The sequence below is a fragment of the Furipterus horrens genome, unplaced genomic scaffold (genome assembly GCF_987537825.1).
Source record: "Furipterus horrens unplaced genomic scaffold, mFurHor1.1.pri manual_scaffold_1, whole genome shotgun sequence".
Classification (NCBI taxonomy): domain Eukaryota; kingdom Metazoa; phylum Chordata; class Mammalia; order Chiroptera; family Furipteridae; genus Furipterus; species Furipterus horrens.
The window spans coordinates 120,857,767-120,876,039 of record NW_028327171.1 but is presented as its reverse complement, the minus strand read 5'-3'; positions in this window follow the sequence as shown (position 1 = coordinate 120,876,039).

Sequence of the window (18,273 nt, the reverse complement as noted above, 5' to 3'; positions counted from 1 at the left end):
TCCAAGGGAAAGACGGAGTCGATACAGCTTGGTTTCAGGTGCGCCGCAGGAGTTGCCGGTGTTGACTACAACGTCAAACCGCCTTAGGGACTCCGGCTCCGGATTTTCTGTCGGGGTTTACTCCCTTAGCCTTTCCCCTGAAGAGGTATGCCGCAAGGCAGCGGAGGTTTTTTGGAGTCAGAGTTTTCCTTCTCTGATGTGCCCTGACTGGAAGATCGAACAAGCGACACTTAGCTCGCAGGCCGACGCTCAATCCACTGAGCCAAACCAGCCAGGGAAAATCAGCCAAGTAAATAAGTAAATTTTAGAGGGACTTAATGCGTGAGAAGCCCTGGGGAAAAATGGAACAGGGAAGGAAGGGTGATATTTGAGCAAAGACATAAAGGCATTAGGGAAGTCAGCAGATTTTCACTAAATTTTATCTGGCATTTTAAAATCATGACTATGAACGGTAATAGGAACAGCCTGATCAGACTACCCAACATTTCTGCCAGAATCAAAGCCTGCCCAGGGATTTAACCCTTGCCCTTTGTCAGCACTTATATTTTATTATTACAAAGCCTATATATTATGGTAAGGATAAAGTAGCTTCTAAATTACCTAAACCTACTTAAAAGCTGTGCTGTGAATGGAGCCTGAGAGGACCTCACATTGTCATCTGTATGTCTGGTGGGGCCAGGAGGTCATCTCTCAGCCCTAGGGTGACAGAAGCCATAGAGCCAGAGCCAGTCTCCCTACAGGGAGTCAATTGGGGGGATCTTCACCCCAAACCTTGGTTTAGGCCCTAAAGGTTGCACATCTGGCCAGAGGTTATCCTTCCCCTGCCCCACTGGCCTGTTTTTACCCTCCACACTCTTCTGTGCCTGGCCCAGGAGTGAAAGCTCTTGGAAGCGCCTGAGGCCACTCGGGAAGAGAGTGGGCTTCAAGCTCTGCAGACAGAGCCTTTGGCTTTGGGGTCTGCATGGGCCCAGGCTGCGTGGCCCTGGTGCTGCTGTGTGGCAGGCACCTCTGCACACGGACTGCAAGCGCACAGTGCCCCCACCCTCGCAGCTGGGCAGTAACCCTGCATTGTCCACTCTGACCCTCAGACCTCCAGTTTGAATCCCTCACTCAGATGAAAATCGGGGAAGAAGGATGGACTTTTCCTATCTTCCATTAGCATCTCATTGTGAACGAAGCTCCCTCAAGCAGGTGTGACACTCAGAATGGGGAGGGGACAGTTTTGAGGACTCTATTCCAATACAATAGCCACTAGTCACTTGGAAATATTTCATTTTAATTGTAAATTAATTGCAAATAAAATATAAAGTCAACTCTCAGTCTTCCTCAGTAGGTGCACTTCAAGTGCTCAATAGCCACATGTGGCTGGTGGCTATCATATTAGATAGCACAGGTATGGATTTCCCAGTTATCGCAGAAAGTTCTGCTGGGCAGCACTGCTCCCAAAAGAGTCCTTGACCATCCTGCAACTTGAGGATGGGATGGTGGGTGCAAAGGTCCCCTTCCCCAACCCTGATTTCCAGCTCCTTGGCCCAGGTTCATCTCTCCTTGAAGGAACTGAAAGTGGCTCTTTTTGGCCAAACTGGAATATAACTTTTTAATTCAGGGTGTCTCAGCCTGGCAATGTTGGCATGTGAGATCATATGATTCTTTGTCATGGGGGCTGTCCTGTACATTGTAGGCTGTTTGGCAGCATCCCTGGTCTCTACCCACTAGCTGCCAATAACTTCCCTCTCCCCAGTTGTGGAAACCAAAAGAATCTCCAGACATTGTCAAAAGGGCTGGAGGCAGAGTAGGGGACCAGAATTGCTCTGATTGGGAACCACCGTTTAACTACATAGGCCTGTGCTAACCCTGAAGATAAAAGCATCCTTGGGTGGTAGGGGGGTAAATTGGGCGGTTTCCGTCATTAGCAACCCCAGAATTAATTGCTTAGTCATCGTTTCTCCCCTCTGACTCTAGTGTCTGTAGTTGGGTCTTGAAGCAAGGGCACCTTGTTCAGGAGAGCTCTGATGCAGGACAGGAGGATGCAAAGGGGTTCCAGGAGGGAGGGGCTGCCTGGGGAGGAAGAGGAAAATGACTACTGCAAAAGTAACCCAAGGCACTGAGCTGCTCTGAGGCCCTGTGCCAGCCTTGCCAGCTTCCCTGGGTCCTGGTGGTCTGAGACTCCAATGCACATTTCACAAGAGGGGAGACTACAGAAGAGCACCAAGTCCTCTTCTATTTCTCCCACAAGGCAGAGACATTCTCAGGTGCGGATAAACTCAGAATACCCACCTCACTCTGTTCCTTTGCTCAGCGTGCTGGCTGCTCTGTCATATAATCATTAAAAAAGAGAGAGAGACAGGGGAGAAGTGGTTAACGTGTACCCACAATTCCCAAAGGTACACTTTCAGCACATGCAGAGCCATCATCAGTGGCCACCACAACAGATGGTCCTAACAGGAGTGTCTGCAATGACCCAAGTGCCCAGCACCACCTCTGAGTTTTGGGTGAGTGAGGAACGGCTCCTTTACAGCCTAACAATTCACGCAGTAATGACCTAACATCACTCCTCTGGGAACAGGGCTCAAGAAATATATTTTTGCAGGTAACGGCAAATAAGATCCAACTCGGCAAAGATGAAGACTGAATAAATCTCTTTGCCCCCAGGAGAATTTGCACGTTTTGACAAAAGCAATCTATAAGCACTCTACTGAATCAGAAGTGCCTGAAATGGAGTTGGGAATGATATTCATTGCCAGGCTCATAAAGCCCAGAGGAGCCCAAGGGAGCCAGCAATGTGTTCCTCTCCACAGATGACTCCAGAAGGCCAAGGCTGCCCCATTCTTCTGCTCCAAGTGGGTGGGACCTAGTCCTGCTGGAATTAGAGATTTTTTTAAGGCCTGTGTGAATTTCCCAGCTGGTGTGTGATGGGTGAAAATCTGAGAGAGCAGTTTGAATAATTATCTTCATTTGGGTCACTGTCAAACTCCTATTCATGCTGCAAAACTGCTTAAAAATCACTTCCTTTGTGCGGCCCTCCCTGAGCCCTGGCCCTTATAACTCTGCAGCTGAGTCAATCCTGATGCCACAGGTTCTCCAGCCTAAAGGATTACCCTTCCCTTTTATGCCCAAAGAGTTTTGGGCTGAGACCATAGGAAGACCAGTCATTTGTCCAGTTTCTCTCCCTGGAATATTTCTGAGGACCTTTGTCTTCAGGTCCCACACATCCAGCCCAGATGTTACTGCTGTCCCTGCAACTGGGCGCCACACATTCCCGGAGCCTGCTCTCTTTGTCTTGTCATCTCTTTTCTCCTCTCTGCTCCTTCTCTCCTTGCTCAACTGCCACCATTCAGAGGCATGGGATCCTCTGTGACTCTATGAAGCATGTATAGGACCAGAAACAAAATTTTCTAGAAAGGTTTGGGAATGCCAAGAGGAAATTAAAATGCAGAACAGAAAAGCTGCAACTCAGACAGGTGCACCCCGCTCGGGTCACCCCTGACAGCCCGAAGGGTGCTCTCCAGGCCTGGTCTGCTCTCCTGTGCCTGGGGCTAGCAAACTATCTGGTTCTTATCTCCTTGGGACACAAGACCCTCCACAAAGAGTCAGCCCCCACCCCAGCCCCCAGCCTTCTCTGGGCCCAAGGAGGACGATAAACTATTCCTCTCACCCTCCTCCTGGTCCTCAGCTGCCCTCCCTGCCACCAGGATCACCTTCTAGAAAGCAACTCTGCTCCCAGTCAGGGCACCTGTTTACAGCTACAAACAGGACAATGTAGCTCATGGGTCAAATTATTGGTTTTAACTCTTAAGTATTTTCCCCCAAACAGAGAGCAGTCTTTTTCCCATTATGAATCAGAAGATGTCAGAGGCTTAAAATGGAAACATCCCTGGAACCTCCATAAGCTTCAAAAGGTAGAGTCTAAGCTTATTTAGGATACTTGGTCCCTCTTTGGAAGTGTGTACTACACTGTTGTAATTGTAGGTCAGTCCCTCTTCCAAACTGTAAGTCTTTTGAAGTCAGAACAAGAATAACAAATGTTTATGTTGTTAAAAACAAGACAACAGGCCCCAAATGGAGTTGCTTATTCCAAACCCCATGTCGTCAAAACAAGACATTAATTACAGTTTGGGCTCTCCCAGAAATGGAATCTTACATCAGTCAATCAGGAGTCCCTGACCAGTGCTGATTAGGCCATCTGCCTGGTAGACCCCTGCCATGGCCTAGAGCAGGGGTCACCAACCTACAGCAGTGGGCCAGTATTGGGCCAGGCCTGTTAGGAACCAGGCTACATGACAGGAGGTGAACTTGAATGTAATGCGCTTGTAGAAGAAAATTTTTCCAGATCTGTGGAAAAACTGTCTTCCATAAAACTGGTCCCTGGTGCCAAAAATGTTGGGGACTGCTTCCCTAGAGGAAAGTGACCTCGTAACAACCAGCTTGCTTTTCTGCCTGGTGTAGCTTCCTTGTTCCTGCTCCCTTCTGCCCAGAAGAGTCTTTCTTTTTTTTTTCTTCTTCTTCCCCTGAGGATAGAGCAGAGCAGGGTGCATGCTCTTCTCCTAGTGGTCCTGGTCCCTGGATGCTCCTCAGAACCACTTGAGGGACTTTCTTGAATCCCAGAAGCCTGGCCTCTCACCACAGATCCTGATTCAGGAGGTCCAAGATGTGGCTCTGGCATTTTTTTAAAATTTATTTTTATTGTTCTTCTATTACCATTGTCCCACTTTCCCCCCCATTGTTCTCCCCCACACCCAGCCCACCCCTTCTTCCATAGTCAGTCCCCACCCCATTGTCCATGTCTATGGGTTATTTATACAAGTTTCTTTACTAAACACTTCCCCTACTTACTCCCCTCTCTGCCCACCCCTGATAACTGTTACTCTGCTCCTTGTTTACATGCTTCTGGTTTAATTTTGTTCATTTGTTTGTGTTGTTCATTAGTCTCCTGTATTAGGTGATAGCATAAGATATTTTTCTTTCGTTGCCTGGCTTATTTCACTAAGCATAAATCTCTCTGGTTCCATCCATGTTGTCGCAAACGGTAGGAGTCCCTTCTTTCTGCTGCATAGTATTCCATTGTGTAAATGTACCACAGTTTTTGATCCACTCATCTACAGATGGGCACTTAGGCTGTTTCCAGCACTTGGCTACTGTAAATAGCGCTGCTATGAACATAGAGGTGCATAAGTTCTTTTGAATTGGGGTCTCAGGACTTTTCAGGTATAATTCTAGCAGTGGAATTGCTGGTTCCAAGCCCTGGCTGCTGCGGCTCAGTGGATTGAGTGTCGGCCTGTGAGCCAAGTGTCGCTGGTTCGATTCCCAGCTAGGGCACATTACTAGGTTGCACGTCAGGTCCCCAGTTGGGGGCGCGAGTGAGAAGCAACCAAATAGAGATGTTTCTCTCCCTCTCTTTCCCCTCTCTCTAAAAATAAAATAAGTAAGCAAACAAACAAATAAATAATTATTTTTTAAAAAAGGCAGTTCCATTTTCAGTTTTTTGAGGAAATTCCATACCGTTTTCCATAGTGGCTGCACCAGTCTGCATTCCCACCAACAGTGCACTAGGGTTCCCGTTCCTCCGCATCCTCGCCAGCACTTGCTGTTTGTTGATTTGTTGATGATGGCCATTCTGACAGCTGTAAAGTGGTATCTCATTGTGGTTTTTATTTGTATCTCTGATGGCTAGTGATGTTGAGCATTCTTTTATATGCCGATGGACCCTTTGTATATCCTCCTTGGAGAAATGTTTGTTCAGAATTTTTGCCCATTTTTTAATTGGGCTGTCTGTCTTCTTGGTGTTGAGATGTGTAAGTTCTTTATATATTTTGGAGATCAATCCCTTGTCTGAAGTATCATTGGCAAATATGTTCTCCCATATGATTGGTTCCCTTTTCATCTTGCTGATTTTTTCTTTTGCTGAGAAGAAACTCTTTAGTTTGATGTAGTCCCATTTTTTTCTTTTTTCCTTTATTTCCCTTGTCTTAGGAGATGTATCAGTGTCTCAGTGAAAATATTGTTACATGGGATATCTGAAATTTTCCCACCTTATTTTTTCCTCTAGGACTTTTATGGTGTCGTGGCTTACATTTAAGTCTTTGATCCATCTTGAGTTTATTCTAATGTGTGGTGTAAGTTGGTGGTCTAGTTTCATTTTTTTGCACGTCCCTGTCCAGTTCTCCCAGCACCATTTGTTGAAGAGACTCTTCTCACTCCATTTGATGTTCCTTCCCCCTTTGTCAAATATTAGTTGACCATATAGACCTGGGTTTATTTCTGGACTCTCTATTCTGTTCCATTGATCTATGTCTGTTCTTATGCCAGTATCAGGCTCTTTGGATTACAGTGGCTTTGTAGTATAGTTTGATGTCAGGTATTGTGATTCCTCTTACTGTGTTCTTCTGTCTCAAGATTGCTGTGGCTATTCGGAGTCTTTTTTGTTTCCATCTAAATTTTTGAAGTATTTGTTCTAGGTCTGTGAAATATGTCACTGGTCTTTTAATAGGGATTACATTGAATCTATAAATTGCTTTGGGTAGTGGACTTCCGGCCAAGATGGAGGCTTAGACGGACACGCTAGGTCTCCCTCTACAACTATAGAGGAATACAACTACTTCAAAACAAAGGATAACTAGAAATTCCAGAAAATAAAACTACACGGAAGTCCAACATATGAAGTTATAAACCAGCGGTGCCATTTGGGCAGGTAAGAGTTAAAGTGGGCAGTGCTGTTTGCGGTCGCACCCGGAGCGGCGGCGGCGAGGAATCCGGGCTGCGCAAGCCCCTGGCGGTGCGCGACTCCGGCGCTGGGGAGAGCGGCCGCCGCATCGCCTTGAACAGTGAGGCCCAGGGGGGCGGGAGGACGGATCCCGGTCTCCTAGCTGAATAACTGTGTGAATCCATCTTGGACCCCCGCCCCCAAAGAAAGCACCACAGAGCTGCGAAATAGGTCGCGGACAGGCAGGCGCCGGCCGGTCGCTGATTTGTGACGCGTACACAGGCACTGCCCCCGACAGCCAGCCCAAGAAAACAAAACGCATCTGTCAAAATGAGGCAGGCAACTTTAGAAATACCGGTAACACAACTCACCAGGCAGCAGATAGAGAACCTGTCAGAGGCTCAGTTCTGGGCCATTGTTATCAGGTGGCTTACAGAATTCACAAAAGAGCAGGAAAAAGATAAGAAAGAAGTGAAAAACTTTCATAACGAAAGGAACAAAACCGCATACGAGACAGATGGTGAGGAAAAAAAATCCAGAGTTCATTTCAACAAACTGCAATATGGAGAAGGAACAAGCAGTCAACCAATGCAGCGAGAGGAAATGGGAAGCAACAATGAGAGGATCAGAAACCTCTGGGACAGCTATAAAAGGCCCAACATAAGAATCACTGGTTTGCCAGAGAATGAGGAAGATGAACTAGAACTTGAAAAATTGAATGAAAATATAATAAAGGAGAACTTCCCAGACTTGGGGAAGGGAATAGACTTGCAGGTCCAGGAAGCAAGGAGAGTTCCCAAGAGACTGGACCCAGGGAGAACCACTCCAAGACACATTATAATCAAAATGTCAAAAATTAAAGATAAAGAGAGAATCTTAAAAGCAGCAAGAGAGAAGAAAAGAATTATGTACAAAGGGGTCCCAATTAGACTATCAGCTGACTTCTCAAGGGAAACCCTACAGGCAAGAAGAGACTGGCAAGAAATATTCAAAGTAATGAAAATCCAAAACCTACAACCACGAATACTCTATCCAGCGAAATTGTCATTCAGAATAGAAGGACAGAGAAAGTGTTTCCAGGACAAAATAAAACTGAAAGAGTTCATTAGATCCAAACCACTGTTATATGAGATGTTAAAGGGACTGGTTTAAAAAAACAGAAGCTAGGGAGATTAAACAAAGGCAAACTAAACAGGCAACGAGAGTGGAAAAGGAACTGTGGGTACAGGAAGCATATTGGGGGGAGGTCAACAGGGAGGGGGAATGGGGAAAGGGAGGGAGATGATATAGGAATTGGGGATCAAGGTAGGAGGGAATGGAATAGACGGAGAGAGGTTGGGAGGAACTTTATGCACAACTAATGGACATAATCTAAAAGGGGGGGACAACTGGAGGGAGGGGGGCCACCGGGTGGAGGGGAGCAGAGGGAAGGGAAATTGGCACAAATGTAATAATTTAATCAATAAAACACATTAAATCTGAAAAAAAAAAAAGTGAAAAAAAATTGCTTTGGGTAGTATGGACATTTTAATGATGTTGATTCTTCCCATCCATGAACATGGTATATGCTTCCATTTATTTGTATCTTCCTTAATTTCTTTCCTCAGCGTTATGTAGATTTTTGAGAACAGGTCTTTTATCTCTTTGGTTAAGTTTATTCCTAGGTACTTTATTTTTCTAGTTGCTATAGTAAATGGGATTTTTTTTCTAGTTCCTATTTCTGATTTTTTATTGTTGGTATACAGAAATGCCTTCCATTTCTGAATATTGACTTTGTACCCTGCTATTTTGCCAAGTTCACTTATTATGTCAAGTAGTTTTTTAGTGGAGTCTGTAGGGTTTTCTATGTACGCTATCATGTCATCTGCAAATAATGACAGTTTTACTTCCTCTTTTCCAATTTGGATGCCTTTTATTTCTTTTTCTTGTCTGATTGGTGTGGCTAGATCTTCCAACACTGTTGAATAGGAGTGGAGAGAGTAGACATCCTTGTCTTGTTCCTTATTTCAGGGGGAATGCTTTCAGTTTTTGTCCGTTGAGTATAAAGTTGGCTTCAGGTTTCTCGTATATGGCCTTTATTATGTTGAGGTATGCTCCCTCTATTCCCATTTTGCTGAGTGTTTTAATCATAAATGGGTGTTGTACTTTAACAAATGCTTTTTCAGCATCTATTGATATGGTCATGTGATTTTTGTCTTTTGTTTTGTTTATGTGATGTATTACGTTTATTGAGTCACAAATATTAAACCATCCTTGCGTCCCTGGGATGAATCCCACTTGATCGTGGTGCATGATCTTTTTAATGTGTTGCTGGATCCTATTTGCCAATGTTTTGTTGAGGATTTTAGCATCTATGTTCATCCGCAATACTGACCTGTAGTGTTCTTTCTTTGTTGTGTCTCGACCTGGTTTTGGAGTTAGCGTAATACTGACTTCATAGAAAGAGTTTGGGATTCTTCCCTCTCCTTGGATTTTTTGGAATAGTTTGAGAAGGGTAGGCATCAGTTCTTCCCTAAATGTTTTGTAAAAATTGCCTGTGAAACCATCTGGTCCAGGGCTTTCGTGTGCTGGGAGTTTTTTTGATTACTGCTTCAACTTCACTCTTGGTCTGTTCAGGCTTTCTGCTTCTTCTTGATTCAGTTTTGGAAGATTATATGTTTCTAGAAATTTGTCCATTTCCTCTAGGTTGTCAAGTTTCTTGCCATACAGTTGTTTGTGGTAATTTCTTACAATACTTTTATTTCTGTGATGTCGGTTGTGATCTCTCTTCTTTCATTTCTGATTTGTTTATTTGGGTCTTCTCTCTTTTTTTCTTGATGAGCCTGGCTAAAGGCTTGGTGATTTTGTTTATCTTTTCAAAGAACCAGCTCCTACTTTTGTTGATCTTTTGAATTGTTTGTTTAGTCTCTATGATATTTAATTATGCTCTGATCTTGATGATTTCCTTCCTTCCACTCGTTCTAGGCTTTGTTTGTTGTTGTTTCTCTAGTTTTTGTAGCTGTAGGGTTAAATTTTTTTTGTTTGAGATTCTTCTATCCTTTTTAGGTATGCCTGTCTTGCTATGAACTTTTCTCTCAGGACTGCTTTTGCTGTGTCCCGTAGGTTTTGGGCTGTTTTGTGTTCATTATCATTAGTTTTCAGAAACTTCTTGATTCCTTCCTTGATGTCATTGATAACCCATTCATTATTTAATATCATGTTATTCATTCTCCACGAGTTTGAATGTCTTTGAGTTTTTTTCTTGAGGTTGATTTCTAGTTTCAAGGCATTGTGATCTGAGAAGATGCTTGACATAATTTCAATTTTCTTGAATTTGTTGAGGCTTGTTTTGTGTCCTACCATGTGGTCTATCTTTGAAAATGTTCCATGTGCATATTTTCCTTATATATTTGGGTGCTCCTATGTTGGGTGCAAATATGTTTACCAGGGTTATATCTTCTTGATGGATTGTCCATTAAGTATTATGAAATGTCCTTCTTTGTCTCTTTTTATGGCCTTTGCTGTGAAATCTGTTTTGTCTGATATGAGTATTGTTACCCCAGCTTTTTTTTCATGTTCATTTGGTTGGAATACTTTTTTTCCATCCCTTCACATTCAGTCTGTGTAAATCTTTTGTTTTGAGGTATGTCTCTTGTAGACAACATATATGTGGGTCATATTTTCATACCCATTCCACTACCCTATGTCTTTTTATTGGAGCATTTAATCCATTTATATTTAATGTTCTTATAGACAGGTATTTATTCATTTTCCTTTGTACCTGTGTTCCTCTCCCTCTCTCTTTTTCTTCTTTTTCTTAAAGTATTCCGTTTAGCATCTCTTGCAATGCTGGTGTGATGAAGATGTATTTTTTTAGACTCTTTTTGTCTGGGGAGACTCCTTATTTCACCTTCCATTTTGAAAGAGAACCTTGTTGGATAGAGTATTCTTGGTTATAGGCCTTTGTTTTTCATTGCTTGAAATATTTTTTCCATTCCCTCTGGCTTGTAGTGTTCCTGTTGAGAAATCAGTTGATAGACTTATCGGAGCTCCCTTGTATGTTATTTGTTTTTTTTCTCTTGCTGCCTTTAGGATTCTCTCTTTGTCTTTGAATGTTGCCATTATAATTATGGTGTGCCTTGGAGTGGGCCTTTTTGTGTTCATCTTCATTGGGATCTTCTGTGTTTCCTGGACTTGCATGACTTTTTCTCTCATTAGTTAGGAAAATATTCTGTCATTACTTTTTCAGTCAGGTTTTCTATCCCATGCTCCTCTTCTTCTCTATCTTCTATCCTTGTGATACACATATTGTTTTGTTTCACATTGTCCTGCAGTTCTCTTAAACCCTCTTCATTCTTTTTAAGTATTTTTTTTATTTTGTTGCATTGTCTGGGAACTTTTTTCTGTATTGTCCTCTAACTCACTGATCTGATCCTCTCCTTCATTTAGCCTGCTTTTGATTGCTTCTACGGTGTTCTTCATTCAGAAATTGTATTCTTCATTTCTTCCTGGTTCTTATTGATAGTTTCTATGTCCTTTTTTATGCAGGTGTAGTTCTCTGTAAGTTCCTTGTAGTTTTCCTGAAGTCCTTTGTCATTTCCCTGGAGTTCTTTGTAGTTTCCCTGGAGTTCATTGTAGCTTTCTTTGAGTTTGTTGAGTTCATTGAGCTTCCTCATTACTACTGTTTTGAATTCCATGTCTGATAGTTTACTTCCCTCTATTTCATATATCCCTCCTTCTGGGAATTCCTCCTTTCCTTTTGGTAGGATGTTGTTCCTGTTTGGTGGGGTGTTATTGCGCCTCCCCATTTTGGGTGGCTATTCTTGTTTGTTTCTGCTTCTTAGATTGATCTGCTTTTATTTTCTGCCTTGTGATGTGACTTTCTGTGGTAGGAATCTGTGTGATTCAGTGGTGCAGACCCTTAATCTCCTTAACTTGATGCTCTTGGGATGCTCTTTATGCCTTTTATTTGGACTCTCTAGTAGTATTTTGGTTTTGGTTGTTGTTGTGTTGTTGTTTGGTGGGTCCTTCCCTTAAATTAGCTGCCTGAGAGTCACTCTGCCCACTTCTGACAGTTGTTGAGCTGCCTCTGGATGATGCCTCTTGGAGGGGAGTAGTCTGCTTATGAGATCTCTCCTGTGGCACTGGGGTTGAGTCTGCCCTGGGATCTGGTCTGCTGCTCCTCCAGGTTTTTCTCCAGAACCAGTGTCCAAAATTTTCCAAAGCTCCTTTAGTCCTTTCCACCTTCTTTCAGCCCCCAGAAGAGTCTTTTATTCTACACAGCTCCTCAAGCTCCTTTATACCTGGTATATTGGACTGAAAGCTACCCTATTTCAATCAATTATTGCTCAAATATTTGCTTACAATATTTTAATATGCTTCAGTTTATATTCTTGCAACCTAATCGTGCTATACATGTTAACTTATTTCTCCTTCATCATTACCCTATGAGACAGGTACTGAAATAGGCAGATTTTTCCTACAGGCCATGGTTTGGGGGGTGGAGGAAGGAGATAATATAGCTTTTAAGGTACTCTGCATATCTGTGGCAAGTTGGTAGTTAGATAATGGCTGTGCTATCACCCCAGGCCAAAAGGTATACGGGACTTCCAGGATTTAAAAGGAAGGGCAAGCAGCCTTGATGGAAAGAGCATGTTGGAAAAGCATGATAGAGGGGGATGTTGTAGCAGGCCCATGGGAGGCAGCAAGCAGCTATGTAATTTGTAGTCAGGATCTGGCCACGCAGCCTGCCCTAGTAGGAAAGCAGGCATGCTGCTGCTTTGATTGTGTCCACTCCGGCTGACTCTGAAGCCACTAAGGACTCTGTTTTGCAGACCCAGACTCTATCTAGACTCTTGAAACTCAGGACATTGAGAGAATTCTCTCTTAGGACATGTGCCTTTCTTGGACTTCACCATGATTCGGTGTAACAAGGCACATGCTTTCCTGGACTATTATATGATGGTTGAGGACAACATACCCCAGATCCTGAAGAGAGCTGGCAGACAAGGAGATGGGGAACTATTGAGTTTGGGGTTGGCTGATAGCTTTTGGGGAAGCAAGGAAAGTGCTGGGTGTTCTGGGAGAGCAGGGCTCCAAGCAGAAGTGCTCACAGCCCCCCCCCCATTGGAATATTGTAAAAAAAGACCTGTTTTTCTCAACACTAATTATTAAGTCATGCAGCAAGGTGCTACATGAACAAGCCCCAGTCTGCTCGATAACAGTACTAACATATCTCCATTTACTGATGGGGAAACTGAAACTGAGTAACTTGTCCAAGCTCACAAAGTTAGCCTGTGGCCAGGATTTGGGCACAAAATCATGCATTGAACCACTACATCCTCTCTCCTCCACGTAAGTGTGCTTATGCTTCATCTTTGCATTCCTAGAATCTAGGACAGCCTGACTGTGACTCAGAAACATGGGGCTCATTTTTCACTGGGCCAATCTGAAAAATACCAAGTCACCAGGGGCTCTGCCAAGGGTATCTTCACAACCCTACAGACACTTACTGTGCTCCCACGTCTCTGTCTGCTGCATGTCAGGTCAGGCTCCAGAGCACTGGGGGGAGGGGCAGCTGGATCGCAGCAAAGGCTGGTCTTCCAGCAGCACAGGCTCCAATGAGGCGACCAAAAGCCCCAAGTACTGCTGGGTTACAGGGTCCCCAGGTGCTCCTGTATTCTGAAGGGCTTAGTGGGCTGACCAACAGGGAGGTGAGTACAGGTGACCCAGCTAAGGGCAAGGTCAGGGGCCTGAAATTCCCCCAGGTATTCTGAGGCCAAACATCTGGGATGTTTTAATGCCAAGCCTCTGAGAGACTAGAGAAGGATGAGAGACTTCACTGAGACTCTGTGCCACTTTACAGTTGTGGGATCAACCTCTCAGAGGGGTAGCTTCCTCCTCTGTATTGGGGCGGTGTGTGGGGGGGGGGATTGCTCTCTGGTAGGGCAGTTTTGAGTGTTAAAGGAGGTGATAGACAAGGGAATCCTCTCAGTTTGTGGTAGTAGATGGGTTAAGGAACTGCAGTTTGAAAACTTTAACCTAGCATATTTGGAAGGCCACGACCATCTTTCTTGGTCCTTGGGCAGGCATCATGGGCATGGCAGTGGGGAGGAGTGGGTGTGAAAGGAAGTCTTGATGCTTCAGGTTCAATATTCTGCCTATCTAGTCATTTCAGTCTTGTTTCTCCCTTTTACAAGAACTAATGCAGGATTCAATCCTCGGGCCCAGCATTGGTGGTGGGAGAGGGCCACTTGGAGCTGGGCCTGGCTTCCCACCCTTCCCCCAGAACTTGCCCAGTTTCATGGCCATCATCATTTACTCCCAACCCCATGCCAGAAGCAAGGGAGGATTCAAATTCTCCAGAGTGGAAACCCAGTTAATCTGCTGCCCAAGGCTGACACCAGGATCCTTCCTCTAAACCTGCAGTTACTCTGGTCCTCATCTCTCGGTGCAAATGGAGGAATCCTTTAACATTAGAAGTCAAACCTGGTGACTGTACTCTGGCTTAAAATTACTTGGTGGTTTCTCATAGCTCTTGGGGTCCATTTCAAAACCCATGGAGTCCAACACTTGTCTACCCTCAAGCCTCATCTCTCTCCCCACACTGTGCACCTTCCCCCTTTGGGGCCTTTGCTAGGAACCTCCCTCTCCTTGTTGTCCCCCCAGCCCCCAATCTGTATTTGTTGAATGACTCCAACTTCCCAAGGCCCAGCACAGTGCCTGTCATATGAAAAGTGCTTGGCCATTATTTTATGAACAAATGGGTTGATTAATTAATGCATATGTGCATGTGGATAAATGTAAGACCACAAGGCAACTAGTCTGGGCTGAAGCCATTATTACTGACATGATAGGATCCTCACCTGCCACATCCTTTCACCCACCAGCTGATTCACATGCACACTCTATGGGCACCTGCCACTTCCAAAGCCACAGAAAGGTCTAAACAAAGCCAAAAAGCATGTCAGAACCCCAGCAGGTCAATCAGCAGAACAAAGGTGTTTTTCGTTAAGTCCTTGGGTTCCTGTTGTAATCCCCAGCACAGATGTGGCCCTGCCCCCAAAGAAATTCTGGATCCAGGAAGGCCTGAGTGCCCAACTACTGGGAGAGGGAGGGAAAAGCCTTGGGAAAAGCTCTGGAAACCTCTATTTCTGGGAGACACTGTCTGCCTAATAGCTCTCTGGAAAGAAGGTGCCAGGGTTCATTCCAATAGGCTTAAATGAGTAGTAACGGTCATTTCACAAGAGGTGGATGTATAAAAGATCTTTGCATTTTGCAGAGCTCTTTGGAATTACTTTTCAAAGTTTAAAGTGTGTATATATCATCTGACCCAACAATTCTGCCTTCAGATTTAGATCCTAAAACCTTCTTCTGCATCTGTGCACAAGAATGTTCTTTGCACCATTCTCTGTAATAATGAAAGTGGAAATAACCTAAGTGTCCATTTCCAGAGGAATCATTCAATACCATCATGTGCATCCTCACTATGGGATGTTAGGTAGCTCTTAGAACAGTGGTCAAGAAAATGTTAAGTCTGCCCTTGCCAGTATTATTCAGTTGGGGGTTCAATTCTGGTCAGGACACATACCTAGGTTGTAAGTTTGATCCCTAGTCAGGGTGAGTATGGGAGGCAACCAATCAATGTTTCTCTTTCACATCAATGCTTCTCTGTTGCTTCCCTTCTCTCTAAAATTAATAAACATATTTTAATTTTTTTAAATAAAAATGTTAAAGGGAAAAATCAGGTCTTAGAAAGTCATTTATACTATTATCCAGTTTATGTCTCTATATATTTTGAGAGGGTAGTAAATCTAGAAAGTGAAGGGAACAGTGATGGGAAATGGAGCACATTTGAGGGAAGGCTTCCAAGAGTGACAGACACCTCAGCTGACACCCAGAGGACACAGGAAGAGTGGAGATGAGGATGACTGGCCAACAGAATGGAGCAGTGAAGGGTCTGAGGTGGGAGCCATGTGACCCGCTCAACACAGCTGCCGCTGGGACGGGAGGGGAGGGAGGGTGCTCAGGCATGCTGGGCTCACCCAGGATCTGTACCTGTGTGTCCTGACAGTGTGAGTGGGGCCTTCAAACATGTCAATGGAGGAATGATGAAGTAAGATGGAGAATTGTTGGTGTGTAGCTAAATATATATACATACATATATATACATATATGTGTATATATATGTATATGTGTGTGTGTATATGTGTGTGTATATATATGTATATATGTGTGTGTGTGTATACATATATAAAATTTCTCTCTGCTAAAAAAGGAAAATTCACCAGCGTCTTCAGAAGCTGAGGCAGAAGCACTTCCTTTGAGGGGCTGGAACTGTAGGCAGGAGCAGGTGGGGAGAGGGGTGGCTCCAAACTAGTGGGACAGGCCAGTCCTTAAAAAAAGCACTTACTGCCATTGCCGGTACTTGTCTGCCACCCTGGGTCTGCATTGTGGGGCAGGGGGCTTCTGTGGGAGGACTTGGCAGGTGGGAGAAGAGAAGAGACAAGGGAACTAGGAACAGTAACTCAAAGGATCAGAGAAGTTTTGTCACTAAAATGAAGCAGGTGGTTTTGAGTCTTAATAGTTAAGTCTTTAATCCATTTTGAGTTTATTCTTGTGGGTGGTATAAGAAGGTGGTCTAGATTCATTTTTTTGCATGCCTGTCAATTTTACCTGATACCATTTATCAAATAGACTATCTATCCCATTGTATGTGCTTGCCCCCTTTGTCAAACATTAATTGACCACAAAGGCATGGGTTTATTTCTGGGTTTTCTATTCTGTTCCATTGATCTATATATCTGTTATTATGCCAGCACCATGTTGTTTTGATTACAGTGGCTTGTAATACAGTTTGATACCAGATAGCATGATTCATCCAACTTTGTTTTTCTTTCCCAAGATTGCTGTTGTTATTCAAGGTATTTTGTGGTTCCATATAAATTTTTGAAATATTTGTTCTAGTTCTATAAAATATGCCACTGGTATCTTGATAAGAATTGTGTTGAATCTGTTGATTGCTTTAGGTAGTATGGACATTTTAATAATGTTAATCCCTCCTATCCAGGAGCATAGTATGTACTTCCATTTATTTGTAACTTTGATTTCTTTCTTCACTGTCTTATAATTTTCTGAGTATAGGTCTTTAACATCCTTGGTTAAATTTATCCCTAGGTATTTTATTTTTTTGATGCAATTATAAATGGAATTGTTTTCTTAGTTTTTCTTTCTGATAGTTTATTATTGGTGTATTAAAATGCAACTGATTTCTGGATAACTATTTTGTATCCTGACACTTTACTGAATCCATTTATCAGTTCTAGTAGTCTTTTGTGAAATCTTTAGGGTTCCCTACATACAATATCATGTCATCTGCAAATAATGACAGTTTTACTTCTTCCTTTCCAATTTGGATGTCTTTTATCTCTTTTTCTTGTTTGATTGCTGTGGCTAGGTCTTCTAATACTATGTCGAATAAGAGTGGTGAAAATGGACATCCCTGTCTTGTTCCCAATCTTAAGGGAAACACTTTCAGTTTTTCCCAGTTGAATATATGTTAGCTGTATGTTTGTCATATGTGGCCTTTATTATGTTGAGGTATGTTCTGGGCATATCTACCAAGTAAAGGGCAGGGGAAGATGGTTTAGGTATGCTATGTAGCATCTTAGCATCAGTAAATAGCTGGGAAGTAACAGGTCCGCACAAGCTTTCCACATTTCTCCTGCACACAGATGGCAGCAGTAAAGTGAATAAAAAGGCCTGAGTAGGCCTATGATGTGTTAACCCCAGAAGGGCCACATTGCATCCTCCTGTGTAATTCATGAGCATGCCGAGGACAGAGCTTAAGTAACTTGATAAAATCACAGAGCAGATTCTGTGCTGAACAGAACTAGAGGTCAAGAGAGAAGAGATGAAAAAAAGGAGCAAACTGTGCTGAAGACCTACTAGCTATTAGGTGGTGGAAACTTGGTACTATCTTTCAGAAGACACAGAGCCATGGTTACTGCTTGACTATGAATAATGGTTGATATAACAAGGTGGGCATAGAAGAGGGGGCCTGAGGCAGAGGGGACAGGTAGGCAGGGCTTTTAGGAGCAATGGATTCTTGAGCTGAGCTTGGTTAGATGAAGAGAGCAAGGAATTACAAACAGGAGGTGTGCCCTGCCTGGACCTTTGTCCTTTGAGAGGGCCATGAACATTTCCCATGGCCACAGGGAAGTGGGGCTATGGAGCAACTCACTCTTGAACTAATGCTGTGGGCCTGGACCAGTACGGGCAAGGATCACCAAGAGGAGGGCTGGCACAAGAACAACAGGATGTATAGGAGGAAGAGGCTGAGGCTGGAGGACTTGGGAATTAGTTGGATGTGGGACAGGAAGGGAAGAAAGAGCACTAGGATAAGTCTTGAATCCACTAATTATTCCTTGTGTATTTACCGAGCTCCTGCTGCATACTAGACCCTGGATGGCAGCACTGGACTTCTATACGGGAAGACTCCAGAACTGCAGTCTGGTCTGGGGTGTGGCTAGGTGTCTCCATCTGAAGCAAACACACTGTTTAATTTGAATTCGGTGTTGGAAGAGGGAGCATGG